This window comes from Suncus etruscus, chromosome X (assembly GCF_024139225.1).
Source record: "Suncus etruscus isolate mSunEtr1 chromosome X, mSunEtr1.pri.cur, whole genome shotgun sequence".
Classification (NCBI taxonomy): Eukaryota; Metazoa; Chordata; class Mammalia; order Eulipotyphla; family Soricidae; genus Suncus; species Suncus etruscus.
Genome location: NC_064868.1, coordinates 108,624,992 through 108,642,816, shown reverse-complemented (window position 1 = coordinate 108,642,816; position 17,825 = coordinate 108,624,992).

Here is a 17,825-nt window from a genome sequence, read left to right as displayed (position 1 = left end):
TATAATTTTCTGTTTGTCTTCATACAAATATCCTTAAAATAAAGCACATGTTATCAAGGTGTTAAGTCTCTATTATAGCTATACTGGGGATATAATCTTCTATAGATATTTTCTCACTGGGATGCAGTTTACAGTATAATATTCATAGCATACTCCAATTTATATTTTGGTAGCAGAGACAATGTCAGTTATTCTCCAATTATTTATGTTCCTTATATCTGTTCCCAAATCCTTTACATCTACCTTTTGTAAATTACTAGCTTCACTGAATGAATATATGTTTAATGTCTGAGAACCTGTGTGGCATGGGATCATAAAAAGCATTCATTAATCATAAACTTGCTTTCCTTAATAAACTACACAGAAATTACTTTTGTAAGTCTATCAACTTTGTCACACTTATGCATATTCCCATAGTTAGGCAATTCTTAAAAACAAGCATAAAGGGGAAAAAAACCCTCAGACTTCTCAGATATCCTATGACTGCCATTTGATACATTCCTAAAAACAATAAAAATCAAGAACAAAGCAGTTTATTAAAAATAGTCACATCTAAGTTACGGAAAATCATCAATAGATTACATCATTCAATATACCAAAAACTGCCATAGTTTTTGTTTAGTGCCATTTCGATGAATATTGCAAATATTCTTTTATACAGCTGCTCTCTCTCTTAGTAATTGTGATTCTAAAAATTCTAAAAATCTGACATTTTGCCATAAAATTTTAGAATAAATTTGCATATTTTATTTGTATTATAAATTATGTTTGTAGCATAAATAAATTTTGGTTATGTTTACACAATCATTTTTGTCTACAGCATACTTAAATACATAATTTCAATTATATATTAATTTTGACATATAGAATTACATATAGAGAGTTTTATATGATCAATTCTAGTACCAATATGCATAGAGATGGACAAGAATAATCATTAATAATCTTATGGAAAACATACAAGCTGTCATTAACATATATGTTAGGCACTTTACTTAAAATCTTTTCATGTTCAGCCAGCTCCATAGACTCATTCAGTTCTCAAAAGCCATGCAAACGAAGTTGGGAAATTTTATGAGTACACTGGCCATTCAGCTGAAAGCTGACAATCTTAGAGAGAGGGTGGGTGAATTCCTGACCCTGCTGAAGCCATGCCTATTGCATCATTATCTAAAACAACCGCTTTGCCAACGTCTCTGGTTAATCACTCCTTTAAGACTCTCTGCAGAGTCACCGATTTGGCCAAAGCTCCAGATATGTTGGTATTTGGTTTGATATCACCAGTACATTTTTGGAGTGAGTGTGGGCACCTTTCCTTCTCCTTTTCATCTTTCTGGAATCTGGTAGCCAAAAAGGCACTATACAAAAGATGCAGTGTCAGAAATAGTGCTTGGCATTCCTGGACCATGTGGCTACATGACAATTCTATTTTTGCTTAATAATGTCATCACTGTAGGAACACATCAATTTAGGCCACCTAAATTGAAGCCACCTAATGTTCAGAAACAAAAGAAGTACTGGAATGGCCAACAAGCAAGGAGAAAAAACTAAACGTTCTGATAATGACTTAACCTATTGGAGATGTAATGATTTTCACAAATAAGCTTGTGTCTGTACAACTTTTTCTCTTATTTTTCATTTCTTTTTTAATAATTTTTCTCCCACTTAATCTAGAAACAAATATGTTATAATCATCTATCTCAACATTCTCTTCCAGTTACATGGAAACATATTATGGCCAGCTATGTCAAGTATTTGATACATACTCTTTAAATAAAGTAAATTAAATTAAAAATATTTATGGGCCAGAGTGTGGCACAAGTGGTAAGGCAACTGCCTTGTCTGCGGTACCCTAGGACAGATGGTGGTTTGATCCTCCGGACTCCCATAGGGTCCCTCAAGCCAGGAGCGATTTCTGAGCGCATAGCCAAGAGTAATCCCTGAGAGTCAGTGGGTGTGGCCCAAACCCCCCCAAAATAATATGTATGTATTTTTTATTTTGGGGCATGGTGATGCTGAGGGGTTACTCCTAGATCTACACTCAAATGATTTATGGGGGCTGGATCAATAGCACAGCAGTAGGGCATTTGCCTTGTATGAGGTTGACCCAGGACAGACCATCCCATATGGTCCCCTAAACCAGGAGCAATTTCTCTGTGCATAGCCACGAGTAACCCTTGAGCATTACCAAGTGTGGCCCAGAAACCAAAAAAAAAAGATAAAAGAAAGAAAGAAATGATTATTTATGGGGAACTCAGGGGACTATTTTAAATACTGGCAATTAAAATCTGGCTGACCATGTGCAAGACAAATGCCCTACCCACTATAATAGAGCTCCATGATCTGAATTTTTTTCTTAAAATCATTTCTGTACCCTACAAATATGATAGGATCAACCACATAGCTTTACAAAATACTAATAAGTTTGATATATTTATTTCCTCACTTGTCTTGAACTTATTAATTTATTTCATGTTATCATTATTTTTTGTAATTTTTAGTGACATTCATTTGTTTTTAATTTTGGGGTCATACCTGGCAGTGCCTAATTGCATTACCAAATTTGTGTTCCCATTTCTATTAGATAAGAACTTGTTTGCATATGTATTATTTTCCCATTTTAATGTGCCTATGCAAAAGAGAAGCAATGCCAAAAGGTATTGTTGGTGCATCTGGGAGCCGACGAATAAAGTCCAACATTCCCCGTAACTTGGTTCAAACATGATAGCTATACAGAGATACTCTTCTACCAGTATTGCTTATAAAACAGATCTCAAAGGGGGAAAATCCAACAATCAAATAACAAAAGCAGTGGGAAGAATTGCCACTATACGAGGATGTTCGAAAAGAGTTATAGATGTTAAGAGAATACATCTGAGATATACAAAGGAGGTACACGTGTCCCTTTTATGTTTTAGAAATAGTCAAGAGGGAGGGTGTTGTTCCTGAGACACCACTCTGGTCTGTGATTTGGACAAGCAAAGAGCACGTAGAGGCATGTCCTTCCCGAGCAAACATATTCTAAAAGTTTCATTTTTTTTATTTTTTTTTAAATGTGATATCTACATTATTGAGGCAATGACCTTATTGAAACACTGTACTGTTCTAAAACGTCAAAATATTTAACTGAAGGAGTGATAGATAGTTCAATGAGGCCATGGTTCAATCCCCAACCACTACTATGAGCAGTCAGTAAACATAGAAATTGTAAGTACTCCTGGACAATATCAGATGTGCCACTGCCCAATAAATAAAGCTACAACAAGATCCTGAAATTTAGACTGGTGATGAAATAATGCAAGAGTAAGGTAGTATTTTTGCATGTAGCACACCAATTTGATCCTTAATATTGTTTATGGTCTTCCTAGCACCATGACAGTTCACTCCTGAGCAGAGTGTCAGCAGTAGGCCCTGAGTATTACCAGGTATGTCCCACACATTATACAAAATAAAAACATTAAAAATAATTTAACTAAAATATTTAATTGAAGCTCACACCTCAAATTTTAAAAAACTCTTTAAATTTTAAATTCTTAGTTCTTTATACTGAAGTATGATTTTTCATATTCTTAAATGTTTATATTATTTTTATCTCATCCCTGATTATTGAAAGTAATCTATTGGAAACTCACTGACACTAAATAATATATTACTGATATTATTTGATACTCTAGAATGTTATTAAAACTTAGTGGAGCCAGATAAAAATTGAAGTTTCTCAATAAAATTTCAATAATAGGATAATTGTTGGGTATTATTATTTAATACAATAATGCGGTTCCCCTTTACAGAAAAAACCTGTTCTTTATTATTAACACATTAAATGCTTACAGGATGCAGGATAGTAAGTTGCATAAAAGAATTGACTCTCTCTGGGACATCATGCAATATAACTCATCTTTTGAGTAAACAGATGAATTGGGTAGCAGAAAATACAAGAATATTGGCCAAGTCATTATTTATTTCATACAGTTCTTCTATAAATTATATATGGTAGAAGTTTAAAATTTGTTATATTTTTATTTGCAAAAGAATGGAATACTGAGGGAGAAGACAGTTAATTTAGGGCTCTAATTCTATGTGTTTTATTATTTTTATTCATTAAGAAATTTATTTGCATATTCATAATTCCAAACACAGATTACCATTTATTTAGCTAAGGATGCATATTTTAGCTAAAACAGGAATTTCTGCCGTGAATCTAAATGCAGAGAACATTTTTTCCTCCAGTTTTCATTGCAACAGCTGTGCATCTGCCCATTCATTTTCTTTTCTAAAAATAAATTACGTTTGCTTTATAAAACAAAAGATACATTAGAAATATTTATTACGTAGGTTTCTTATCAGTATATTATGTAGTATTGTATAACTTAGAAACAAAGACAAATCAGAGACGAGTTCTACATGGAAACATGATGTAGAGAAAGAAGTATCATGCTGAGAAAAAAATGTGAGTGTGGATGAATCTTATACATTGAACTGAATAATGAATGAGCATATTGTAGTTATAATAACAGCCAGCAGTTAATAAATCTATTTAAGGAGGGTTATAGGTAGACATTAAAAATTCTTCCAAATAAGTTAGCAAAAATAATCATTTCTTCTCCAAAGAATTGGATCTCTCTGTAGAAAGACTACAACATTAAGTCTGCAACTCAAAATTTATGTAAAGCAAGCTTTTCTGAAAATTGCTGCTACATAATATTCATAGAAATAATCCCTGAAGCCCACCAGTAGAGGCACACCTGCTAATCTAGGAAATCCTGCCCTATCTTCTTCACCACCCCACCCTGCCACAAAGGCAGGAACTGTCCAAATCGAATAACCCTCTACCCTATGAACTCAGGTTATCAATGTGGGACTGGATTTACACCCATAGACAACTGGAGAACCCAGTTCCATATTCTGCACCTCTCCACCATGACACCTTGACAAGAATTGGACTTAACTGATGCCCTTGTACCCTCTGAACCCAAAACCTTGCAATACATCCACACCCCAGAATTTTTACATATGTATCCAATTCAAGGGCAGGCAGAAAGTGACAGTTCCAATTCTGATACAGTATACAGATTTAAATCTTAGTTAACTCAGTTTAGCAACTAGTTTCCCATTTTCCAGTATACTTTAATAATACCACATGGTAAAGAAAATAACCTTAGAAGCTCATGTAGCCCTTTGGTATAAACAATTCAACACATCATTTTTCAATTAACTGGATATCTAAAACTCTACCATTAACACCTGCACAACTTGAAGAAAAGTGGTGGAAACTATGAAGTTCCAAAGCAGTCACAAATTAAGAGAGAAATCAAGGCAAGTACATGAACCCTTCAAAATGCTTGGGTATGGTAATATGAGGTTCTAAAAATCAACATTTATTACTCTGGCAACAAATTTAGGGGAGCACTAGCAAAGGAAATTAAACAAACAGTAAAAAAGAATTTCAACCAGCTCAAAGAGGAACTATTTCTGTGGAAGAAAGATTTCATGTAAATGAAATTGAAAGAGTTAAAGAATATACTAGCAACAGACAAGCTTGAAGATAAAATATAACCCAGCATTGATAAGGAAATTCAAAAATAAGAGAAAAAAAGGATGGAAGACAACATAAGGTACTTTAAAAGAAACAATAAGAGAAAAAACTCCAAGTAATAGGAAGACCAGAAAATGAGGAAAAGCAGAAAGAGGAAGAATGGTTGTGGGAGATACAATAGTATGGAGGCAGCTGCATAAGTTAAAGAAGCCAGGAATACCAAACAAAGTAGACTCAAAGTGAACAATAACAAGACACAAATTAATCAAAATTCAATAGTAAAAGAGAGGTTAACTTCTTAAAGAAGTAAAGGAAAGAAATACATCAAATATAAAGAAAAAACATCATAATACCATCTAAGATCTATATAAGGTTTAAGGTAAGAAAAACATGGTTATGACATATCCAAATTACTGAATGAAAGATGCTGTCAACCTAGACTTCACTACCCTGTAATGCTCTCAGTAGATGGGAGGGGCAGAAAAAAATCGTTCTCAGAAAAAATGTAGCTTGACCACATTTGCAGTAACCAAATTAGCTCTGAATAAAGTACTGAAAGGTCACATAAACCAAGAAGGCACTTGTAAAAGTTTAACAACACTACATAGTAAAATGACAAAGCCCTTACTATAAATGATATCACTAGATCTTGATGGACTGAATTCTCCATCAATATGAACAGAATATCTGGGTGGATCAGGAAACAAAATAAATTCATTTGTTGCTTACAGAGGCAAGCATGGATACTACTCATTGTTCAAGTGAACAGTAAAATTATAAGTAATAGCTATGATCAATATAAGCAACAAATATCGAATAAACAATGTTTGTAAGGTTTTTGTTCATAAACCTAGAGAAGCACATGAATGGAAATATAATAAGGGATTCATATATAATAGGAATATTTTAATATGCCAATCTCATCACTGGATAGATCCACTAGAAAGAATGCCAGTAAAGCTATAAGTCTCTAGATGAGAATTAAAAGAGCTCAAAATAACTGATTTATGTAGTGCCTTTCATAAAAAAAGATTAATACACATTCTTCTCTAATACATATGGAACATTCTCCAGGATAGATAACATTTTAAGACATAAGTCCATTTACATAAATTCACATACCAAACATCCTATTGGACCAGAATGCCATGAAGATAATTATAATAAGGTAATGTGAAGAAATTCTAACTCCTGAAAAATGAGTAGCATGTTGACTAATAACAGCTGGAACAAAGAGGAAATCAAGAAAGAAAAATATTCCTAGAGACTAATGATATGAAGAAACAAGATACAAATCTACAAGGCTCAGCAAAACCAGAATTTAGGGGGGAACTCATATAGTACAGGCCTGTATAAGGAGAGAAGAAAAAGATAAAATCAAAAACTTAAACTCACACCTTAATTATCTGGAGAATCAACAACATATGAACTCAAACACTAGTAAAAGAAAAAATAATAAAAATTAAAGCATAAATTAATGATATAGAAACCAAGAAAGCAATACAAAAACAATAAAACAAGAAACTGGTTATCTAAAATAATATACATGATGGGCAAAGTTTTGATAAGGATCATGAGAAATAAAGATAAAGTGATCAATTTAATTGGACCAACCAAAACAAAACACAAAAAATTACAAAATAACCCCAGAAACTCAAGACATGTAAGAGCTTACTATGAACAACTTTATGCTGTTAAGTTAGAAAAATTGACAGATACCTAGAAATATATAATATCCAAAGCCTGACTGAGGAGAAAGTAGAATGCCTGAAGAGACCAATCTAAGCAAGGAAATTGAAGCAGTAACAAATAATCACGGGAAGAATAAAAGCCCTGGCCCAGATAGGTTTATAGGTGATAGTTACCAGACCTTCAAAGATTTATTGAAATTGATCCATAAATTTCTAAAAGAAATACTAAACAAATAGGAATGCTTTCAAACAATTTCTTTGAAACAAATATTACACAGATACCCAAAACTGACAGTTACTACAGAAAAACAACAAAATTTCAGACTAATATTCTTGCTGAACATTCATCTGTGCAAAAACTTCAACAAAACTTTGCAAAAAGAATTCAACAGCACATAAAAAAATACACCATGGTCAAGTAAGATTCATTCCAAAGATGTAGGAATACTTCAATATATGAAAATCAATTAACATTTATACATCACATCATAAAAATAAAGATAAATGTAACCATATAAATAGATGCAAAGAAAGTTTTTGAAACTATGCAATACCCATACAGGATACAAAAAAGTCCTCAGTAAAATATGGGTGGAAGAAATCTTCCTTGAAATAGTAGCAGCTATATATAAAACATTGATAGCCAATAAGATTCTTAATGGTGAATAACAGAAATAATTTCCCATGACATAAGACACAAGGCAAAGATATCCTTTGTCTCTACCCATATTCAGTGACATATTAGAAATTCCAGGAAAATAAATCAGGAATAAAAGGAAATGAAGGAGGTCCAAATTGAAAAAGAGGAAGTAAAATTATCTCCATTTGTATATGAACTGATGATATAGATCGAAGACACTGAGTTCACAAGGAAGTTTATAGAAATAATAAACAAATACAAAATAGTGACCAACTACACAGTCAATGCTAAAAAATTGCAATTCTTTATAGAAATCAGAAAGAAATATCAGAGTTCAACACATTTAAAATAGTGTTCAAAAGCATCAAAGATTTAGAACTAAGCAAACAAAAGAGATAAAATAAAAATGCCATGAAAATTTTAAAATACTTAATAAAATCCTTAAGGAATGGAAAATTATTTTATATATGTGGATTAGAAAAATCAATATTTTCAAAACGATCACCCTACCTAAAATACTATATAGATTCAATGACATCACTAGCCAACTTCATACAACATTCTTCAAAGGATGTAGAACTTTGAATTATAAGTTTTGAGTAGAATTTTAAAATACTTCTAAAAGGTAAAGCCATACTGAAAACTAAGAAACTAAGAGTCATTTTGATGCCTAACTTTAAGCTGTTCTACAAACTCAGAGTGATCAGAAAAGCATGGCATTGGTACAATCACACTCTGATTAAAGGGATAGAATAGAATATCCAAAAACAAATCCATATATATACTCTCAGAAATTTTTGACAAAGGAGCTGAGAGCATGATAGGAAAATATACAGATTCTTCAACCAATAGTTTAGGGAATTGAAAAATAATGTGTAATATATTGAAATATCTCTCTATATCTTACATCTAAGACAAAATCAACTCAAAGTGAATCAAAGACTTTGAGACCATATATGACTCTCTAAAGTACATTGAGAAAATATAGACAAAAATGCTTCAATAACTCAAGGAGTGTTCAAAAATATAATGCCAAAGTCAAAGGATACAAAATAAAAACTAAACAAATGTGACTACATAAAACTAAAAAGATTTTGTATGGCAAAAGAAACACAGGCTAAAAACTTGAAGACAGCTTAGTGGAGAAAATATTTGCACTCATTGCATAAGATAAAAGGGTTAAAGGATATGTAAGTACTCACAAAAATTAACAAAAAATTTCTAAAACTCCATCAAAATAGAGTTATATAATGGAATACTACAAACCTATAAGGAGTGATGTAATAATGCAATTCATTGTAGCATGGATGGAATTAGAAAACATAGTGTTAAATGAAGTAAGCCAAAAGAAGATGGATGATATGACTTATCATGTGGAATTTGGAATAATATCAATGGTTTAACAAGGAACTGCCTAGCTCACCCTTGGCCTCATAGTATAGGGAGGAGAAGGAAATAAACAATGTGGAGGGGAAGAAAGACAAGTGAAATAATTGGGGACAGAATCGAAAAGTTTCAGGTACATAGGTGATGATAAAAAAAAAGAGAAATAAATATCCAAACCACAAAGTTAACAACTCTGAAATCATGATATCCCAGTCTGAACAGCAAACCTTAAAAAGATGCCTGCCATTGATGCCCTTCAACAGACGAATGGCTAAAGAAACTGTGGTACATATACACAATGGAATATTATGCAGCTGTCAGGAGAGATGAAGTCATGAAATTTTCCTATACATGGATGTACACGGAATCTATTATGCTGAGTGAAATAAGTCAGAGAGAGAGAGAAAAACGCAGAATGGTCTCACTCATCTATGGGTTTTAAGAAAAATGAAAGACACCATTGTAATAATAATTTTCAGACACAAAAGAGAAAAGAGCTGGAAGTTCCAGCTCACCTCAGGAAGCTCACCACAAAGAGTGATGAGTTTAGTTAGGGAAATAACTACATTTTGAACTGTCCTAATAACGAGAATATATGAGGAAAATGGAGAGCCTGTCTAGAGTACAGGCGGGGGTCGGGTGGGGAGAAGGGAGACTTGGGACATTGGTGATGGGAATGTTGCACTGGTGATGGGTGGTATTCTTTACATGACTGAAACCCAAACACAATCATGTATGTAATTAAGGTGTTTAAATAAATTTAAAAAAATAAAAGAAAAAAAAAGATGCCTGCCACATGACAGGCAGTCAAGGGGAGGAGGTATGTATGGAACGGAACCTGGAAATATTGAAGGGAACTTTACACTCATATGAGGATTTATACTGGAATGTTGTATGTCTAAAAATCAATTATATAACTTTGCAAATAACAGTAATTTAATAAAATTAATATACAAAAGACAGAAATAACAATAAGATAATCTCTGTGTAGATTCTGACATATCGATTATTTTAAGCTAGGACTATAAAGACCCAAGCTAAAACTGAAAAACATTTACCTCTCCCTTAAGTGTAGATGGATAAACTGAGCACCAAAAACAAAAATGCTGAAACTTATATCTAAAGAAACTATTTGCAGGGCATGACAATTACTTAGGTACCAAACTTCTGATGTTCTCATTCCTGGGAATTATCTTTTGAAGCCCCAGGATCTAGACCATTTTTAGATAAATTGCCCAACATGATTTTGCGTATTATATATTTGTAACTCATAAATACAATTCAGTTTTTTTATTCTTTTAATTTATATACGGTCGATTTCATTATTAACCAATCTCCCAATAAAAACTTTTAAGGGAACATTTTTCCACCCACAGAGCATATAATGTAGATGGCCAAGAAAGTTAAAATTTAGTGGATCCAAAAATTTATCATTTTACACAAGTTTGACTTTCTAAACTCTACATATAAGTGCTAAATACTGTATAGTATTCATCTATGAATGATTTTTCTAGCTTAGTAGAAGTACTCAAGGCCCATCTATGCCACCACAAAGGAGGGAATAATCTCTGTTTATCCATTATCAATGTTTTATTATGTGCTAATACCTTACCTATTTTCCCACAAATACACTGTATACCTTGAATAGTTTCTAGATATGAACTATTATGAACAATTCTGCGATAATCATAATAGTGTATGTATCTTATCACAATCATGATGCACTTCCTTTGCAAATATACACAGAAGTGGTATTAATGGATAACATGATAGGATTTATTTTTAATCATTTGAGGAGCATACATATTGTTTTCTTTAGTGATAGGTTTAATTTACATCTCAGGCAAAATTGTATGAAGATTACTCTTCATAATATTCATATCAGTATCTGTTGTTTCCTCTCTTCTTAGTCATTCTCTGGACCTGGAGTAATAGTAGAGCAGACGACCCATGTTCAATCCCTGGAATCCCTCACGGTCCCCTGAGACCACCAGGAGTAGCTTCTGAGTGAAGAGCCAGGAGTTATCTCTGAGCACCACCCAGTGTAGCCAAAAAATAAAACAAAGATAAGTCATTCTAGCAGGCATGAAGTGATATATTACTATGGTTTTGATTTTTGCAATTGTTAATAATGTTGAATATTTTTTAATGTGCAAGATGAATATTTTTATGTCCTCTTTGGAAATAATGTCTATTTGGATACATTGTTCAACACTTTTTATCTATTATTCTATAAAAACCATATGTACATAAAAATGAATTGAACATAAATTGCAACTTTATTTTACTTTAAATAATTTCTTTTCTTATTTGGTTTTCACTCCTGGTTTTCTGCTAGAATATAACTCCTGTTGCCATATATGGTGCCAGTGATAAAACTGGGACTAGTCACATGCCTTGTACTAGCTCTCTGGTACAAATAGACATTTTCTTATGAGTGATTGTAAAAGAGGACATTATACAAGTCTGCCTTTTTTATTTTTTTACTGAGTCATACTACTGAGCATGATTTTTTCCATATGGCAGTACGTGCATATTTATTTTATGGAGACATGGCTTTTAGGATTCTATCTGTTCCTTTCTTATCATTCATTGGATTATGTCAAGTAAATATTAAAATGCTTGTATCATTTTTGCTCTGGCACTTCATGCGAAAGGTACTGAATCAAATTTAAATGTACATAGTGGTATCTAGGAACAAATATAAAAATATATACTTGTACTGTATTAAAGGACTCCAATTCATGGCTCTGTTTTGATTTTAAATGTTATTTAATTAAAGTTACCTGGAAACTAGCTATAGATTTCTATTTACAAAATGCAGATTAATTTACCATAGATAAATCATCATATTTTGTCACAGTTCCATTAAACAGACCAAAGTAATAAGATATTAAATCCCTTTATCAAACAAAACAATTATGAAGATGACATTTACTGATACTACTACCATTAGTACTTCTACTAATACTGATATTCATAGATAATATTAATATTTTCAATACCTAAAAAAGTGCTCATAGGAAACTTATTTTTCAGTAAAGTTTTCAACTACAAAATTAATATTATAACCAGGCCAAATGATATATATTAGCATAACATTTGTACTCAAATGGATCTGAGGAAATTTCTGACACAAAGAAAACTTGCTAACTGTGTTATGAGTATTGGAGACAGAAGGGAAGAAAAAAGTTTCCTGATCTCTACCTTTCTGATCTCCTGCAACAATAAATGCTTGACTGGGGAACAAAGAACATCATTTAACAAGATGAGAGTATAAAATATATTAAATGTAATTGTTGTGTGTGCTACAACTGTTCTGTATAAATTAGGAAATTGTTTTCAACATCGTAGTAAAACAACTCCAATCCCTTCGGATTAAGTAATAAATTTTAAACTACTTAAGTAAAGCAATTCTCAAATTTCATGTTATCCTAACAGTGCCAGACATAGCCATATTAGCCAAATTTGTGTTTAATAGAAGACTTATAAGTGTCATTATAAAAGAATAGATTGAATTTCCATATCACTTGTAATTAGTTTTGTAATTTTTTCAAAACAAATTTAATTTCCTTGATCCTCCTTAGGCATCAAGTAAACAGAATGACTTCAAAGTGGATTAAAAGTAGAATCCTTTTCTCTCTTGATTTATCACTCTATTACATTTGAAATTACCCTCCAAAATGAATTTCTCCTTGTAAAATAATAGTGGGATTAAAGCTTAAAATTTATGCCAAATTAAATTACAGTGAATTAAACAGAGATGAGACGTGAAACTAGAGCAAGACTCACTTTTCAAGTTTGTTTAATTCATTCAAAAACTATTTACAAATAACTAATATGAGCCATATGTTAAAATACGCTGGTTAACAGAATAAATATCTTCAATAGTCAGTCACATAGTACAGGTACATGGTTAAGGGATGGGAATAAGGAGAGTTAAGAATGGGAACACATATAGTTGACTGTCTCTTTACACTTATCTTTGACCTGGATTGACGGCAACCTCTCTTGAACCCTACGTTCATGCCCAGACAGATGACAGAGCCCAAGAAGTTGGTGGAACGAAAGTCAGGAAACACCAGAAAGGGAAAGAAAGCATGCCACAAACATCATGGGCAGGCCCATTGGTCAAAGGGACCTAATCAGCAAAAGACCAGGAAAGCCTTTGAGATAGATGTAAGCAGTATGGATTTGAGTGATAAAAACTAGTAAAGAACCAGCTTGAGGTCTTGATCATGATGATATATGAGGACACCAGGGATCTATTACTACCTTCTTTAACTGCCAAATAAATAAGTATAACTTCAAATTATATGTAGTTTTGTACTAAAGTATTGAGGAGGGGCATTTGGGACTGACTCAGCTGTGCCCAGAGCTTATTCCTGGCTCTGAACTTAAGTCTTCTGGTGACTTTTGATGTGGTTGGAAACCATACGCTGTGCCAGAGATTCAAGCTGGGTCAGCCAAAATCAAGGTATGTATCTTGCCCTCTGTACTATCCCTCAAACTTCTGTTAATTTTCCATTACAAACTTCAAAGAAATGCCTAAGAAATAGTCAGTTATAAAAATATAATTGTGACATAAAACATGGCACTTTTATTGTGGGTTTATAAGGAGGATAAGCAAAAGATCCAGTGGTGTCAATGACAAACAGCAGGATTTCAATGTTTGATTTTGTTTTTTTGTTTGTTTGTTGTTTATTTTGTTTTGATTTATTTTTCGCGTTTGACTTTGAATCGTGGGGTAAGAAACTTAGACTTGCCAATAAAAACAATCTGAACACCATTTCAAGTGTTCTTCATTCTGGTATAACTTAAAATGGGGCCCATATTAAGCTCAGAACTATGGTCAGGTCTTTCAATCCTTTCAATCACTTTTGATTAGAAGATATTAGATGCTGTTCTTTATCTTGGTGATTTTAATTCAAAGATTTTATTTAAAAGAATTTTTAGTATAAAGGGACTTATCAACTAGTACCATACAAGTACAAGTATTGAAGACTCAGAAATTTCACTTAGGGGCATAAACCTCTCATGTTGTCATTTCCCAGACACTCCATAAATAGAATTGGTACAAAGAGAAAAGATTGTTTAACCTCCATTGGAAAATGCATTAAAATGGCAAAAAACAGACTCCTAAGGTTCATGGTATAAAATCCTCTCTTTAGAGAATGATCATAACTATGCTACTTGGTTCTGAGATTATGTTAAACCACTGTGAAGGGGAAACAAAAAATGTTTCCTGGCACAGTTCTTCACAACAGCTGCAGGAAACAAATCCCATCCGAGACAGTCTTAATACTGCAGGGTCACCAACAAGTGCCAGCTCTAATATGATATCCTGACAACGAGGAAAATGGGAACAACTTGACCTAAGAGCAGGTTATCCTACCTTACCAGCTAACGATAAGACAAAATCAGAAAACTTGTCACCCGTTGGTAGGTCCAAAAACCATGATCGCGATTTACAGATGACTGGCTGCTAGAACCATGACCAGACTGTATATATCTTGGGACCAATAATAAAGCCCTAGTCTAGGGTTTGAACTATGGCCTGCACAATAACCATGATACCCAGTTCCAAAGGTCTGGCAGAGACCATTGTAACGGAATGGGGCTTCTGGGAACACAAAGAAAGACGCTATCCTAGGTGCCATCCTAGGTTCAGTGCAAAGACCAAGACCACCAACCACAGAAGATGGATTAAAACGACACTGAGGGAACAGAACTTCTAGAACCAAAAAGACTGACTTCATCATAAGTCCCACCCCTGGACCTGTGCAGATACTGAGATCTCTAGATACAGAGGTCTGATTTTATCACCCAGGACGGAGCAGAAGTCTTCCAAACACCGCAAAAGCACCACCTGGAGAGTAAATGATCCTGAACAGAGTCTATAGTTAATCCCATGACAATATACTCCCAGGACGGAGAAACCCCATATCTCTTAGGCCAAGTGAATTCCTTTTCGAATGACCCCAATATTTACTGTGCCAGGGCAGGAGGGAAAAAAAAAAGCAAAAAGCACAAAACATTGTTTATTTTTTATATATTATTTTTTATCTTAATTTATTATTATTATTATTTTTATTTACCTATCTATTTTTGGTCGATTACTTTGTTTGAGTGTGGTTATTGAAGTTGTTGTCCCCAGTTATACTTATTTTTTTTTCTCTTCTTTTCTTTTCTTTCTTTATGTGCTATGCCATGTTTCTTATCTCAAGACCATGGCGTTTTTTGTTTTGTTTTGTTTTGTTTTGTTTTTGTTTGTTTTTTTTTCTGGTGCTTATCGTTATTGTTGGAGTCCTCACTGGATATTTGACACTTCTTTTTGTACTGGTGGAGTGTTTCACCTTCTTTTTCTCCTTCATCTCTCAAATCGATGATGAGAGCCTCTAGAAGGATTCCGCCCATTTTCAGGGTATTAGACTCTTACCCCAGTTTATTTATTTTCTCTTTTTCCGGCAAAACCACATAACTTGAGCTAGCTAGTCCTGCCTCCCAGTTAGAGGAGGAAATAAGGGAGGCACCAAGACCAAACAGGTGCAAGACTACTAAGAAGTAGGTTAGGTACAGAGGGGACCACATATTCTAGCAGCCCTGGGGGTGAGGGAAGAGGATATGGGACGTAGGACAAAAACGGAGGTGTAGGGAGGACAAATTGGTGATGGGAATCCCCCCTGATTTTATGCAAATATGTACCTAAAATATTACCGTCAACAATATGTAAGCCACTATGATCAAAATTAAAATTATATTTAAAAATGTTTTCAATACAGGAATTTGTTTGTAAAGGAGAGAGAGAAGTCTGAATAGAGATAGGCTAGTTGTGAGAGCATTGTAGTTATATCAGGCAAAAGAAAATGTGTTAAAGTAGATGAAATACAATAGAGGATATTTAGTTGAATCCATTTTATGTCATAACACATAAAATGTACTGTATCTATACAGTTCAAATTATCTGTGTCTCTTCTCCATAAGGAATATATAGTTACACATTGAGAATGATACAATCTATAGATGTAATTAAGATTACATTCTGCTAAATATATTTATTTTCAGTGAAGAAGCAATTAAGATGAAATTGATTTTACTCTAAATATCAAATAGGTAAAAATATTGTGTCTTGGATAATATCCTGATTGTGTGTTCAGTTGCCACTCTGTGTGTTCAGTAGCAGGGCTGAGTGGAAATATAGAGCATTGGGAATAAAATCTGGGTGGACAGCGTGCAAGTCTACCCATGGTATTTTCTTTCTGGGCCCAAAATTCATAAATTCTAGTGGAATATATTCCTAATATCCTCATTTTTCCCCATGACCTAGCTCATTTCTGGATGTAGATTAACTAAAACATTAGGTTACCAAAGTCAAAAGCATGGCTAAATTTACTAAGATGCACAAAGGAGTCACAAAAAATATGTGGCCATTCAAAAACAGGAATAGTTCTGAAACTGAAAATACTTGAACAATTTATATTTATTTGCTTGTATTTAATCGTGACTCTCCTTTTTAAGATAAATGTCATATATCCTACATTCAATTCTTTCAAGGGGTGTTATTTTCTTTTTCTGCATCACTTATATTATTGAGCATGGAGACTGAGCTAAATGTAATGTTTAGTTTTCACTGTTACATTCAAACCATTTTTCTAACCACTTTAACATAAAATTTCTTAGTTTTAAATTTCATCTTGCTGCCAGCTAACTTATATATTAGTGTCAGTCAGATAATTTAAAAAATTAATATTGATCTCTTTATACATGTTATCTTTAAGTGTGAAGTTGTTAACTTGCTTACATACATTCTAATACTAATTTTTAATTCTTTTAATTAATTTTAATGACTGATTATAGATTAATTTCTGTTTCATAGCTTATAAGTTCAATAAAATCTTCTTTTTGATAATCTAATATTGTCCCTGAATTATCTTAATTTCTAATCACTAATATAAGAAAACAATAATCTTGGGTCACTTTGATGAGGTTTCTTTTTTATATAAATATAATATTTTATTTTTTTATTTAAACAACTTTATTACATACATGATTGTGTTTGGGTTTCAGTCATGTAAATAACACCACCCATCACCAGTGCAACATTCCCATCACCAATGTCCCAAATCTCCCTCCTCCCCACCCAACCCCCGCCTGTACGCTAGACAGGCTTTCTATTTTCCTCGTACATTCTCATAATTAGGATAGTTCAAAACGTAGTTATTTCTCTAATTAAACTCATCCTTGTTTGTGGTGAGCTTCATGAGGTGAGCTGTTACTTCCAGCTCTTTTCCTTTCGTGTCTGAAAGTTGTTATTGCAAGAATGTCTTTCATTTTTCTTAAAACACATAGATGAGTGAGACCATTCTGTGTCTTTCTCTCTCTCTTTGACTTATTTCACTTAGCATAATAGATTCCATGTACATCCATGTATAGGAAAATTTCATGACTTCATCTCTCCTGACAGCTGCATAATATTCCATTGTGTATATGTACCACACTTTCTTTAGCCATTCATCTGTTGAAGGGTATCTTGGCTGTTTCCAGAGTCTTGCTATGGTAAATAGTGCTGCAA